At 36.9% G+C, this 14,195-nt stretch overlaps 1 protein-coding gene across 1 annotated transcript in view; it reads right to left on the bottom strand.

The window, feature by feature from the left end:
• The window catches only part of tspan4a (tetraspanin 4a), a 180,759-nt gene extending 168,171 nt beyond the window's left edge, over positions 1–12,588 (bottom strand). Inside the window, exon 1 of the mRNA XM_087794297.1 lies at positions 12,495–12,588. The gene's annotated coding sequence lies outside the window, so the exon portion shown is untranslated. The remainder of the gene's footprint in view (positions 1–12,494) is intronic.
• Between the last annotated feature and the right edge of the window lie 1,607 nt (positions 12,589–14,195).

Here is a 14,195-nt window from a genome sequence, read left to right as displayed (position 1 = left end):
TCTGGTTGTATTTGAGACTTAAGTGTTGCTGCTGTAACATACCAGGGATGTCACAGGTTATATATATCATTGGCAAATATGAGCATGTCGGTTTTATTTTTGATGCTCTAAAAATAAATTCTGTTTGTGTATGTTGTTTTGAATCGGCGGGAGGTTTTTAATGGATTTATGGGGGGGGAAAGGGTGAGGGGAGACACCTGTGTGAGATTGAGGGGGGACGAGGAAGAGAAGCAGACAGAAAGTGTGGATTATTCTTTGCTTCCAAAGAACATTAACTGGTCACACAGGAACTCGGACAGTTGACGGAAGTACAGTTTTTTTTGTTTTTTTGGAGACGGTCTGTTACACTGCAACCTTTAGTTTTCCACCATAGTGACTATTGCTTTGTCTTTTTGTCTTAATCACATTGTTTTCACCTTAATAACTCAATCACAAGAAGAAATATTTTTTCAGGAGACAACTAGCAAACAGAAACAGTAAAGGAAGAGATTTCAAATTAGATGAACAAAATTGAATATATTACTTAATTTCTAATAACTTCATATCTGAATATTTAGTCCAAGAAAAAAATCGTTTAAATACAAATTTGACCATTCATGTGTTTTTAATGTATGTATTTGGCTGAGATTCTTAATTCATTATTCTGTCAATTTCAAGCAACTTTATGTCAAAAGCCAACTTTCCTGAATTACTCGCATGTTTCAAATGTTGAAGTTGAAGTTAGCGAATGAGAGGTTACGAGAGCAGAGTCCATTATGACGTACTAATGGTCTTCCCTCCTCCTCCAGCCAGCTATAATCACACCCTGCTTTGTTTATAAAACAAGTCCCTTGGAGGTGGAGACTTCCGGGATTGATGACACGCAGTGACAAACCTCGATGCTCATAGCAGAGTGGTTTTTTGTTAAGCAAGGCAATGCAAAGAGTTTTGTACAAACAGACACATACTGATGATACAATTGAGGTCCAACATCTTAAGACACTTAAATCAACACATTAGTTGCACGTTAAGGTTCCACTATTTATTTTTGCATTATCCTTTTCTACTCCTTTACTGCATGGATATTAACGCGTTCTCTCCTTCCTGCTCTATCAGCCTTTCCTCAAAATGTTTTCTGAGCTCCAGCATGTATTTTGAATCCGGTCCTCAACCTCTGCCATCGGTCTTTATGCCACTTCTGTGTTGCCGAGCTGCTACATTTAGAGCTTCTCTGAGATATCTGGAATATTGAGACAACCATTAGCTTCACGGCTAACATTAGCTTACCTCTTTACTGTAAACCTTGTGATCAACTATTTTCATACTCATGGGCTATTTTAGGAACCTTGTCAAATTCACCATTATTGAACCTACTGGGATTCTTCCTCTGTGGATATGCAGCCATTACGCTTCCGAGCCACAAGGAGGTCATCCAATTTGGTCTTCCGGGTAACAAAGGCAAGTCCGAGCGGTTTTGATTCATTTCCAGCTTAACAAGCGAGCCCTTCCTGCTTAAGGGTCCGAAAACTGCCGCCAAGTTTGACTGATCAAGCGAAGAAATTTCAGCGTCGAGTTAAAGGTCAAGATGGACTATTAATAGTGTTCCAGCACAGGGTAGACTCCTGGTGGTTATAGGTAGAATAAGGAGAGAGAAGGACGGCGAGAGAGAGGATGAATCTGTGGGTGAAAGAATAGAGGAAGCAGACAAAGGAAGGGACTCAAGAGAGGGGAAAGCAAAGAAGAAAAAAGGTTTTTTTGAAAAGAATGCATATTGATTTTACATGGAGAGAGGGGGTCACTATAGAATATATAACAGGAGTCATGAGTCATTCGGCTTTTATTTTGGAGTTTGCAAAAGAACATCCCACATAACAGACTATATTTTAAACCTATTTTTAAAAAAATATTTTAAAGATAGAGAGAGAAGTGAACTACAGTCAGCAACACGTCAGCATTCCCAGTTCTCTCTTAAAAAAAAAAGCTGTTAGGGAAAAAAAGAAAAACCAATGAACCTAAGAAAATATGCAATAAAATAATAACATTGTTTTCAGGGAAGGCCCCTTTAAAAAACAAAATAAAAATATTCATTAAATAGTCCATAATAAGCCGGGAGAGTGGCAACAACATCTGTCGTGTTAAAACACCACTCAAAATTGTGCGAGTCCCTGAGAGCTTTCCAGTGTCTGACAACGAGAGTTCACAAACTTTTCTGTATCGCGTCCTTCAGTCGACGAGGCGAACACTAGTATCAGGAAACATATTCCTCCCAAGTTCCCACAGCTTTGTTTCCATGGTAACTTATCCGCAGGCTGTGTCAGTAAAGAAGTACCTTATGAACTGCTCAATAAAAAGTCACTGCGAGAAACTATTGAGCAGCAAACTGAATGATAATTTTTATCACACATAGACGGGGAGTGTGTGTGCTTCTGAGTGTGTGTTCACATTTTGTTCTGCCTCAGAGCCACAGGATTATATGAATGGAGCACAAATAGAGACTTTTCTATGAATTAATTGGAGTGCTGTCGACATTAATGCTAAGAGAAGCCAAAGACGTCTGATGGAAGTTGTACATTCATTTATTAAAGACCCGTTTGACAACCTAACTGCCATTTTGACAAGAAGATGTGCTTCTTTCGGATCAGCCAATCACATGAATGAGGGAAGAAAGGTGATTTAAGTGACTTTGAACCTGGCATGGTCGTTGGTGCCAGACGGGCCGGTCTGAATATTTCAGAAACTGCTGACCTACTGGGATTTTCACACACAACCATCTCTAGGGTTTACAGAGAATTAATAATTCATTAATTCAAAATATAAATGTATAAGGATTATACCGTCTGGGCAGGGATTAACTTTAATTATCTCATCTTGACTGGCTCTTTAACTTAAACGGCCCAGGGCTATTTCGTCACGAGGAAAAGTAAATAATAATAATTTTATACTAAAAATAAAAATAAATCTAATCATTTTTTTCATAATTTTTTGGTTTTGTTTTGCTTAAATCATCTCCTTATAACACCATGTATTTACCCCTTAACACATTGGTCCAGTGTGTGACTTTATTACGCCTACATCAAAATAAAATGTGACTTTGGCCATTTTATTAGTTTTGCACAAGACAATTGTATTGATCATGAAAAATGATATAACAAAAGGTGGGCATGAGCATAGCAACCTCACTATGAGACGTTAGAAGAAGGAATAAACGTGTGGAGAATTTACAGGTTTTTGTTATTTAACAATATTTGACTCTCTTCTGTCTCCTCCTGAGCATGTTTACAGTTTGTGTAGATTCAAGAATGAACTAAATGTAATGTTTTGTCACGGAAATTGACATTTTACTATTTAATGTTCTTTGTTATGTGAACAATACGCTTTAAAAAAAACGTGATTTGAACATAACAAACAATAAAATCCAATACAATTAGTTGAGAATTAACATGGTTAAAATCCAGATTATGTTCAACATTCTGATTTATTGTTTTATTTAAATGGCCTTAATAGAAAACATGTTATTTACACAGGATGAATGTTGCTTACATTAAAATATCATTTAACCATAAGAAAATAGAGTAATAATAGGCAAAAATAAAATGTAAACAATCTTCTTCTCTTCTCTATGTTGTACAGAAGCAAGATTAACGGACAGCAGTAAAGTTAGTTTGACCAGAATGAGAGAAAAAGGTGATTTTTTTTTTAAACATGCGCTCTATAAATATACTATAGTATTACTTACTTCAATTTAAGGCGTCTAAGAGTGACAAGAGTGTGTCATAAATATGATATGGGATGTTTCATGTGCATAAATGAGACTTTAAAGTAACTGTAATGCTAATGATAGTCTGAACCCTAGAGTAAAACGTTACCATATCACTACCAAGTCACAAATGCATGTTGAGAAAGAAATCAAGAAAGCTGCTATTTGTCAATTTATCTAAATAAATGGTATAGACATTATTTCTTTTTTGTTATTTTCAAATCACCTTTTTCAAAGGCATCTGCTTATGGTCCTCATAACAAAGCGCGATATAAATTTTATTTGTATTTTTCAATCCACTATTGAGCAATGGACAACCACTGCACGATACAGTTGAAGTACATCAAAGCAGATGTCAAAGTGGTCGTCCAAAGCTGCGGTCAACAGACATCAGTGTCAATGAAATATTAGTGAACACAACTCGAACAATATACTCGTCAGTCTCTCTCGCATCACTGTATGAACTGTCCTTGATCTCACGATACAAAATGATAATGTTCCGCCGAATACAGACGGACCATTTTAGCTACACAGAGTACTTCGTATTATTATTATTATTATTATTCTTTCAGCATCATTGAAATGTACATGTGGGCGTTTTACATTTTCTATTTCTCACTTGTTGTCAACATCCTGCTAATATTAATCATGTCAACTTAAATACAGTTGAAATACTCCCCCTGTCCACTAGGTGCTCTCCTGGTTAGCTTTATGTTTGTTCTGACCTGAACCTCAGTTTTAAGGAGAGTAAATCCATCTTTGAAAATATTTTCTTTTTCAGCTGGAGGTTGCCCGACCCTCAAAAGAGCTACAGGTGTTTGAAATCAAACTGTCAAACATCCTCCTCAGGACTACGACCTCTGTGATGAAATTTGTCGAGGGCACAAAGTATTGATTGGTAGCTGCAGCTATGTTGGACATTTACGGTTTTCACTCTCCAAGATATACTTGGAAAGTACCCTGTGTGTACTCTCTTTTTTCTCACAGCAAGATAACAAGAAATGAATTATGGGAACAATGTACGATGGCACAGTTGGCGGGTTTTCAGGGCTTGAAAATGAGATGTATACTTTTGGGCCCGGGGAATTCATGCTCTGTGACAAACAGTGTTCAACATCTTTATTTTATATGAAGCTCAACATATACTGAATTAGGGTTTCATTATTTCAAAGGTTTTTTTTCATACGGTTTCACAGTGACGTGTGATGAGGTTCATGGACTCCTGTAGTGTCATATTTACAAGTACATAAACCCAAAAGAGAAGCTTATTCAATTGGCTACTGGTTATTTCATATCTCATCAGCATTCTCAGCCAACATTTAGTTTTTAAATATTCTACTGTATTTTTCTTAGTCTTATTTCGTTTTGATACAAATTAAATTAAAGACGCTTCTGGTTTAAATAGTAGCTGTTAATAAAATCCATACGCTTTTCCTTCGCCACACAAACCGTTACTTTGTTGTATCTCCTTTAGTTTTAAAAGTCTCTCCGCCTCAATGAAGATGTGACGTAGTTTGATGAGGCTCATTAGTTTCTGCCTCCAACTTTGTCTTTTCACTGCGGTTCTATTTCTGATCAGCGAAACTAAATAAGACCCTTACAAACATTAAACTTTAATGGTTAAAGACATCAGCCAGACTGTGGAAAACCAAATGCTATCTGTGGGCATTATATTGGCGACATCCAGAGATACGACAAGCGGTGCGTGTCAATTGCATGTATCAACGCAGTTTGTGATGGATTGCTCATTGAGGGGTGAGGCACTGCCTCACCTGCCTCCCCTGACCACTGGTCCCTGGGTTTTGCTCATCTATTTAATATCCTCTTGAAATATCAGATTTTATTATACGTTTGCTTATTTATTTTGAGTGTTAAAGTTTTATTTTATTAAAATATGATATATATATAACATTATATTTTTATATAATGCATATATACATATATAATATATATATATATATATATATATATATATATATATACTGTATATATATAATATTTATTAGAACACAGGTCTTGTCATTAAGCCATCATAAATATATATTATTATTATTAAAGTTAATCAATGATAAACTGAATAACTAGTTGATGGTTGATTCAATCCCCAAAATGAGCAGAAAAAAATAATATATCTATATGTTATGCCCTGCAACTGGTAATGTTCTGATGAAGCTTCATGAAGCAGTGTCATTATTTTCAGAGCCCACTAGATGGCGGTCTCTGCACAGTTTTCCTTTGTTTTGAACAACTTTTCTAATGAAAAATCACATCATTTTTAAACTGATGGCACCACCTACTGAAGCTGTGATAGACTCCATCCCTCCCGCGACCCTCATAAGGGATTAAGCTTCGGAAAATAACGAAATTAACAAAGTTAAAGTATTGTTTCATTATTAATCACAGGAAAGTATGAGCAGACTGCCAACAATCAGTCGTGATTCATCTCAGGCTCACTCTGGGCACACACTGGGACGTCATGTGGAGGTAATCTTTCTGAAGAATCTGCACTTTGGAAAAAGCAGACAGATGCTCTCCATTTGAAAGTCATAAAAATTGATTTCTACTCTCAAGACACGACGTGATGCACGTCCTGGGAGACAGAGTCAGTAAAGCTGGGCTAAATCAATTAAGATCACCGGAGAGTTCAGGTGAATGTAGTTGCTGGTTTAACTCTTGGAAAATCATATTGGTGCAATGTATTTTTTCTACAGCTTTCCCTATTAAACTCTTATTAGTACTACACCCTTTTGTCCCTATTCCTATTCCTGTATTAGATATACTTTTGCATTCTTTGCATTTTTATGCATGACTTTCAAACCAAATCCAAAATGTATTGATTTGTTTGTTTCAATGGCAAACAAAATAGGATAAATGTCATTCTATCAAGAAGCAGGTTTGTCCAAAACACATCAGAGCTCTAAATGGGTCTCAGAGCCTGAATGAAACGAGGGTATCAAAGCCAGAACTGTCAAGGAAGTGTTGTCTCATTGCAGGGGCGCCTGTATATTTAAAGTATTCAATTCAACGGTAAATGACATGTTATGTAAAGATTGCACCACCAAATGGAAGGCTTAAAAGAATACACTTTATACAGAGCGCTGTTTATATCGCAGAGAAGCGATGTGGCTCCTCGACAAAAGATTAAAGAGAAACCGTCGCCGGATAAGCCGTCTGGGGTAAATTATGGGGGACAACATGAGATAAAGGGTGTCAGCAGGGTGGGAAGCGTCTCACTGAGAAGCTTGTCTCCCTCCATGGTTCGTGTGTTAAACTGGGTGTGAGAGCGAGTGTCAGCAGCAGTGAAAGACTGTGGTTATGGTCTGTGGTTTCACTCAGCTCCAATGTCTCAGCACAACTCTCGACAAGACGCATAATAGACCCTTCACAAAATAAGAAACCAATCGGCTGCCTAACTCCAGGCGAAGAAATGTATCAACAACATGCTGCAGTAGCCGCACAATACTACACACTCGTGTGTGGCTTATATAAGTTAAACATTTGTATAATTATTTTACTGAATATAATTCCAAATAATCAAATTAATATTGTTTGAAATTGAATCAGCACCCTTTCTATAATGACATTATTTGATCTTGAAATTATAGTTCACCCAAATTTCAAATTTCACAGATTTTTTTCAGAGTAATACGTGTGTTTTTGTAGTTAAAGGCAAAAATGTATGTCCATATGACGTCTCGGACCACGCTCATTTTCTTCTCACTCCTCGTCCAAACTCACAAAAAAATCTATATTTTAGGCTTGTTCGTAACAGAAGCTAAAAGGCTTACATGCTACACAGACAGGAAACATATTATGTAAATATTGCGTGAGTGTTTGCTGTCTGTGTAGCATGTAAGCCTTTTAGCTTCTGCTACAAACAAGCTTAAACTTTGTTTCAAATCAATTTCTCATGTCGAGGCTTCATTACAAGAGGGACATTAAAAACATATACTAACATATAATGGAGGTACAGTATTGTTGGGATGTTTTTGGTTTGTCTTTTTGGACGAAGAAAATTGACTTCTGTTCGCAATAGTAATATCGATTTTTGCCTATAACTCCAAAAACGCACAGATTACTTTGAAAATAATGCCAGTAGAGAATGAATGAAATTAGATTTTCTTTTTGTTCAATTTAACTGTTGATGTCTTTCATGTGAAGTATATTGTGGCTTTTATTGGATAATAATCATTAAATCTTTTAAACTCCATTGGCTGGACCTCAAGTAAAGTAAAGTTTGCACTTAGGTTGGTGGCCACCTTAAGAATCAATGCATGTTAGGTGGCATCGTCTGGCAGAAGGTCACGGATATGTGATATTTATATAGCGCTTTTCCAGACCAAGCGCTTAAACAATCAAGACAATATTCAATAAAGTATATTATTTAAAGGGAAAAATACAACTGATAACACAACAGGAGTTCCAGAAAATCAAGGAAAAGCCTGAACAATTCAAAACGTCTTAAGATGTTTCTTGAAGGAGTCAGTAGATCCATCAAGCGTATGGTGACTATGGTATATAATACATATGGTGACCATTTAGGGCAAAGTAACATTTAGGTAGAAAGGTAAGCATTGTTGCCTAGTGATGAGCTGATGAAGACAGTGAGTGAGCTTCACTCCTGTATTCAACTTTAGCTAACTATTTAAATATATTTGCAAACATGTTCACTAAGTTTTTAGACAGTAAGGTCTTGACTTTTCATAGCCTTGAGTTTTTCCACAATTTAGAACAAAACAAACTGTCAGGAATAAATAGTAACAGGCGAACAAAGCAATTCAAAACAAAGAAATTCATCACAGAGCTCAAAGGACATCAGCTGTGAGAATGAAAATAAAAACATCTGTAGACTTCTAACTGCTCCGCTGTGTCGGGAGTCTGCTTTGGAGAACAAAAACCTTTTAATTTATACAGACAGAAAACCTTGATGAACAATGAAAGTCAAAATAGGTTGAAGAAATTGTGCAACAAAAAAAAATGAAACTGCCTTTATTCTAATTTTGCAGCATAAATATTCCTTAAACTAGTTGTTCTTCACTTTCACTTCAATTTAATCTGGCCTCCATGTAATGACAAGGCAGGGAAAACAAATCTATTCATTGAATTATATGAACATGAAAAAGGGCGATTTTAACTGCTTCAAATATAACACGATGTTACACTATAGGTAACTTATCAGAAGGTGAGGCTATTGAGAACTTTTGAAACTCAGTTGATTTAACTGCTGGTGGACAAAGTCAGTTTCAGGTCAAAAATATCCTTTTCACATGTACAGTTGCCATGCCAATGATAACACACTAATTCTATCCGAAGATGCAACAGCACACAATAGCTGTCAAATTCACAAAGGTACATCCATGTTCTATCACATAAAATTACATTTAAATTAGATTCTTCTAGACATTCATCCTGTTTTCCTCCATTTTTTGTTGAAAATTTTTTGCCGCAAGTTCTAAATAAATAAATGCAGTCCTGGAAGGACCCACATCTGTGGTGTAAAAAGATCAGTTGGCGTGTCAATCTAGTCTAGGAAGAGTTATAGCTGTAGATATAATAGATCAGCAGCAGGAATAATAACTAGTACTGGTTGAAAAGTGGCAGCGGGTATAAAAGTATTGAGAGAGATTAATTACAACAAACAGGTTGGTAGAGGTTGTCGTGAGATGTTAAAGGTTTAAGTAAGAGTTAGCTGTACAACATCAGGTATATAAACAAGAGCTTTAAGACTAAAAGGAAAGAGGTGACTTGATATAAGATAACTTTATTGTGGGAGTAGTAAAAGTGGTATATTTATGAGGATTATTTTCATAATTGCAAGTGAGGCAGAACCAGCAGTAGTAAAATATATGTATATCATTTGTGTTATTAGCAGTGTTGGGAGTAACAAGTTACAGTAACTATGTTAGATATTGCGGTAACCGTTGTCAAAAAATGTAATTTGTGAATCATTACCCTGATTTTAATCATTTTTTAATATTTGTTACATTACACAGCGTCAATTGGTTGAATTAGTTCACTTAGTAGAGCAACAGAGTGTAACGCAAAAAAGTTGACGGTTCGAGACCCGCGTCTGCTGATTCTTGAACGAGGCTGTTTATATTCATACATGGTGATAAATAGATAGAAGCTTACGTTATGTCTCTTTTAAAATAAATCAACAATTGCTCACTTTGAGGAAAACAACAGCACCCAGGCACCTCCTGAGGACCAGGTGCTCACTCTATCCCCCCCAGCCTTGCTAATAACAACGTGAAAAAAAGTCCATAAATCAATGTTAAACTTCACCATTACAGTGTCCTAGCAAGCAAGTAACAGTTAAAGAAGTTACAGAGCAGACTCGAAGCCTTAAATCATTTGCAGCAGGTTTGTTATCTCCAGATTGCAGGACAAACGTAAACACCGAGAAACTGTCCGGGACCATCCGTTCACCACTTCAGCTGATGAGATGTGAGGGGACTTTGGGGGAAAGAATCAGCCTCCCTCCCATGACTTCCTCTGTACACAAACTGGAATGTGTTAAGTCAGTCCGACTGTTGTGGCACCGCTGTTTGCCCACAGAGATTTTATGAGCGGCCGTCACGCTGTTATTTTTAGATCTCGACTTGAGTTATCTGTGATGGAAAAATACTCTTCATTGTTGCTATATTGCTAAGCTCCTCGGTCATTGTTGCTGGAGTACATTTTTTAATGTGTTGGTGACATGTACCCACAACAAGGTTCTATTTCGGAGACTAAAACAAGCACATTGTCACTGACCACAGGATTCACTTGGGAGTTACAGATGTGCAGACAAGTTACACAGAGAAAAAAACTTCCCAAGTCTTTTAGATGGAAACAGAACAACTTGTTGTTAACAGCTTCCACACTTGCGGTCATCTTTTATCTTTTGTTTTTAAACACAAGTATTAAATAATTTTGATTTTTTAAAACTTATTAGTCGTCAACTACATTATAGATCACATCCGTCAAACTTAAAGCCCGGGGGCCAAATCCGGCCCACTATGTGATTTGCTATGTCCCGCCTAATGGTTTGCTCAAAACAAAGAAGATGAATGATCATGTTGATCTGGTGAACTATGAGGAAGCCAGTGGTTAAGCTAAGCTAAGGAACAGAGATGAGATTTCAACAGATATTCAGAGACTTCCAATAACAGTAAAACTTCAGGTTAAAGGAAAGGAATCTGATGGGAATTTAATATTCCCAGTTAGAGACAGTTTTATATAAAAATGTTCATGCCGCTTCTATAAAGAATGTTAGTGTTTTTCTCATCCAGTTGCATTTTAACCAGCAGCAAATGTTACGCATTTGTATCTCAATTTAAGGTTAGATATTACATTTTTTAATATTGTGTTACATTCATGCTGCCTTCCTGCTTCCTGCACCTTTGTGCAACACATAATAACTCATTCATTCTAGGAATAAAATAGCTGTCAGGAGATACTTTGGATTCCAGACGAGAAAGAGAAGATTTCCATTGACCTTGATGTCAGCTCGCTACAGGGATAACTAGCAGACGAAGAAGACGTGGCATTCCTCTCACTGGGTATTCAGTATTTCAGGTGAACATACTGACCAGTTACTTTTTAAGGACGTGGTTTACTGTTATATGGACATAAAGACCTCACAAAATTATTTCTTTAAAACTTGATTATTAAAGACTAAAAAAGTTAATTAAATGTAGTTTTATAGGTTTGGAAGTTCAACAAAAGCTCAGGAAAATGTTTTTTTAAGAATACACTTTTCATTTAATTGCAAGTTAAAGTTCTTAAAGTTGTTTTGTTTGGATGGATATCAGTATTTTTTTCTGGGTAAGAAATCACACCAGGGACTTTTTATTTATATTATTAATATACTGTAATATTATGTTTATTTAATTGGGGCAGGGTGCGATAACCGTTGTTTCATAATGTACTATAGTGAAAATGCAATAACTTTCTCACTATAGTACAAAACTGACTGTAGGTTCCTGCATCTAATTGATATTGCATTAAAATTTAGAAAACATTGTATCCCTTAATCGCTTGTCACCTGTTTTAGATCAAGCAGAAACCTGTAATAAACCTTCATCACTATATTAAATATCACTTGAGCTGTTTAAGAGTTTAAACACAGCATAGTACGTTCATAACTGTAGTCTTTTATGCTCATATAATTTAAGCGCCACATATAACATGGACCCAGACTTCAGCTGACCATAAATAAGGGCACATTGTGTGGCTATGAATTCCTCTGCACTTTGCCAGCCACGTTTAGTAGTGAATGAGGCCTTAAGTTTCCTGCGAAAAGGGAGGAAAAAAATGAAGGGAGGGAGCTGTTTAAGGAATGGCTGGTATTCTGTGATGTTGTTCTTCTACACAAGTGTAATTCTCACTCCCTGCCGCTCACACGTGGACTTACACATCTAAAGAAACTTCTTTTGGTCCCAAAAAAAAAAAAAAACTCCAAAAAGGAAGAGGCTCATGTCTGGAAAACATAAGTATGATGAATGTAAATCCAGCTATTAATGCAACTTGTATTAAAGCGCTTAAAGAAGATGGATGGAATCAGGATGGAGTTAATCCCTCCTCGTTACACCAGCGAAAGCACACAAGAAAACCACCATCTATCAAAGTTAAATCCACCAAACAAGGTCACTGACACCTGTAGACACGTGGATGACTCGGGACTTAAAGGTATGACGAGGGGATGAGAGAAAGAGAGAGAGTAGATCCAGACAACATCCATGGATACGGTAAAATAAAAAATAAAGCGACTTACCAATAATTGATTTGACTCTTCACAGCGCCTCCAGTACCCTTCTTTAACTCAGGATGTCAGAACTTCGCGGGATGTTTTCTCTCTCTCTCTCTCTATCTCCCCCTCTCTCCCTCTCTCCCACTCTTTATTCCTCTCCCCCTTCCCACCTCACACAACTCAACAAGGTTGGTGCGCATGACTGACTTTCAAAAGCAAATGCTGACCTCTAGCGGTAAATGAAGATGCAGCACTTAATACTTACAACACTACAATTAAACTGCAAATACACATTCTTATATAAACAATATTGGTTTTCTTGTGGTTGTTTATTAGTAAGGTATTAATATTTCAAACCTATTCAATCTGATTCATTTCCCATCCACCTGTCATTTATACAGGTTATGTTTATGTTGTTAATATTCGTTTTTTAATAAGTTGTTCAGTTACTTAAGCTTACATTACCAGCTATCTGGGAATGTATGAATTCTGTGCTTTTTCCAAGTAATGTATAAGCCTACTTATCAACTATCTGTGACACATTAAAAATGTGTGATAAGTAAGTAAGTAAGTAAGTAAGGAATATTTATTTATATAGCGCTTTTCGAGACCAGGGTCACAAAGCGCTTAAACAATCAAAACAATACTTAAAAAAGTACATACTTTAAAGATCAAGATAATACTGAGAAAAACACAGGAGTTCCAGAAAATCAAGGAAAAGCCTGAACAAATAGAAACGTCTTAAGATGTTTCTTAAAGGAGTCAGTAGACTCCATCAAGCGCAAAGAGAGAGGAAGATCGTTCCAAAGCTTAGGAGCAACAGCCTGAAAAGATTTCTCTCCTCTGGTCCTGAGCCGTGTGCGTGGAACCATCAGTAGATTCTGATCCACAGACCTCAGAGCCCGAGCTGGGGTGTAAGGCTGGATCAGATCAGTGATGTAAGGAGGAACCTGACCATGAATAGCTCTGAAAGTAAGAACCAGAATTTTAAAGTTGATCCTGAAAGAAACTGGAAGCCAGTGAAGAGTGTTAAGGATCGGAGAGATGTGAGTTCCCCTACTTGAGCGGGTCAGAATTCTTGCTGCAGAGTTCTGAATCAACTGCAGGCGAGACAGCTCCCTCTTGTTAAGACATGAAAACAAACTGTTACAATAGTACAGACGAGAAGAAACAAACGCATGGATTACAAGCTCCAGATCATGTTCCGACAACATTTTCCTAAGTTTAGAGATTTTTCTCAGTTGAAGGAAACAGTTTCTGGTCAGTTTTCTGCAGTGTTGAACAAGAGACATGTCTTTATCAAATACAACACCCAGGTTTCTCAGGCTCAGTTTGACAGACTGACCTAAGTCACCCAAGTACTGACTCAACCCTGGAACCTTATCATCAGGCACAATCACCAGTTTTTCAGTTTTGTCCACATTTAGCTGTAAAGTGTTTTCACTCAGCCATTGTTTGATTTCTAGCAAACAATTGACTAAGCTGTTCAGCCTCTGGGGCTCAGTTGGATCAAAAGAGCAGTAGAGCTGGATGTCATCAGCAAAAATGTGATAAGAAACATCTGGAAATCTCTGAATGATTTTACCGAGGGGAATCAAGTACAGCAAAAACAATAAAGGACCCAGAACAGAACCTTGAGGGACTCCACACAACAGATCTGCCGATTCAGACCTCATTTGATTGGCAGATACACTAAAACTGCGCCCAGAAAGGTAAGATGAGAAC

This window comes from Callionymus lyra, chromosome 6 (genome assembly GCF_982586985.1).
Source record: "Callionymus lyra chromosome 6, fCalLyr1.hap1.1, whole genome shotgun sequence".
NCBI lineage: Eukaryota > Metazoa > Chordata > Actinopteri > Syngnathiformes > Callionymidae > Callionymus > Callionymus lyra.
Note: the sequence above shows the minus strand (reverse complement) of the source record. Positions and strands in the feature narration are given on the sequence as shown.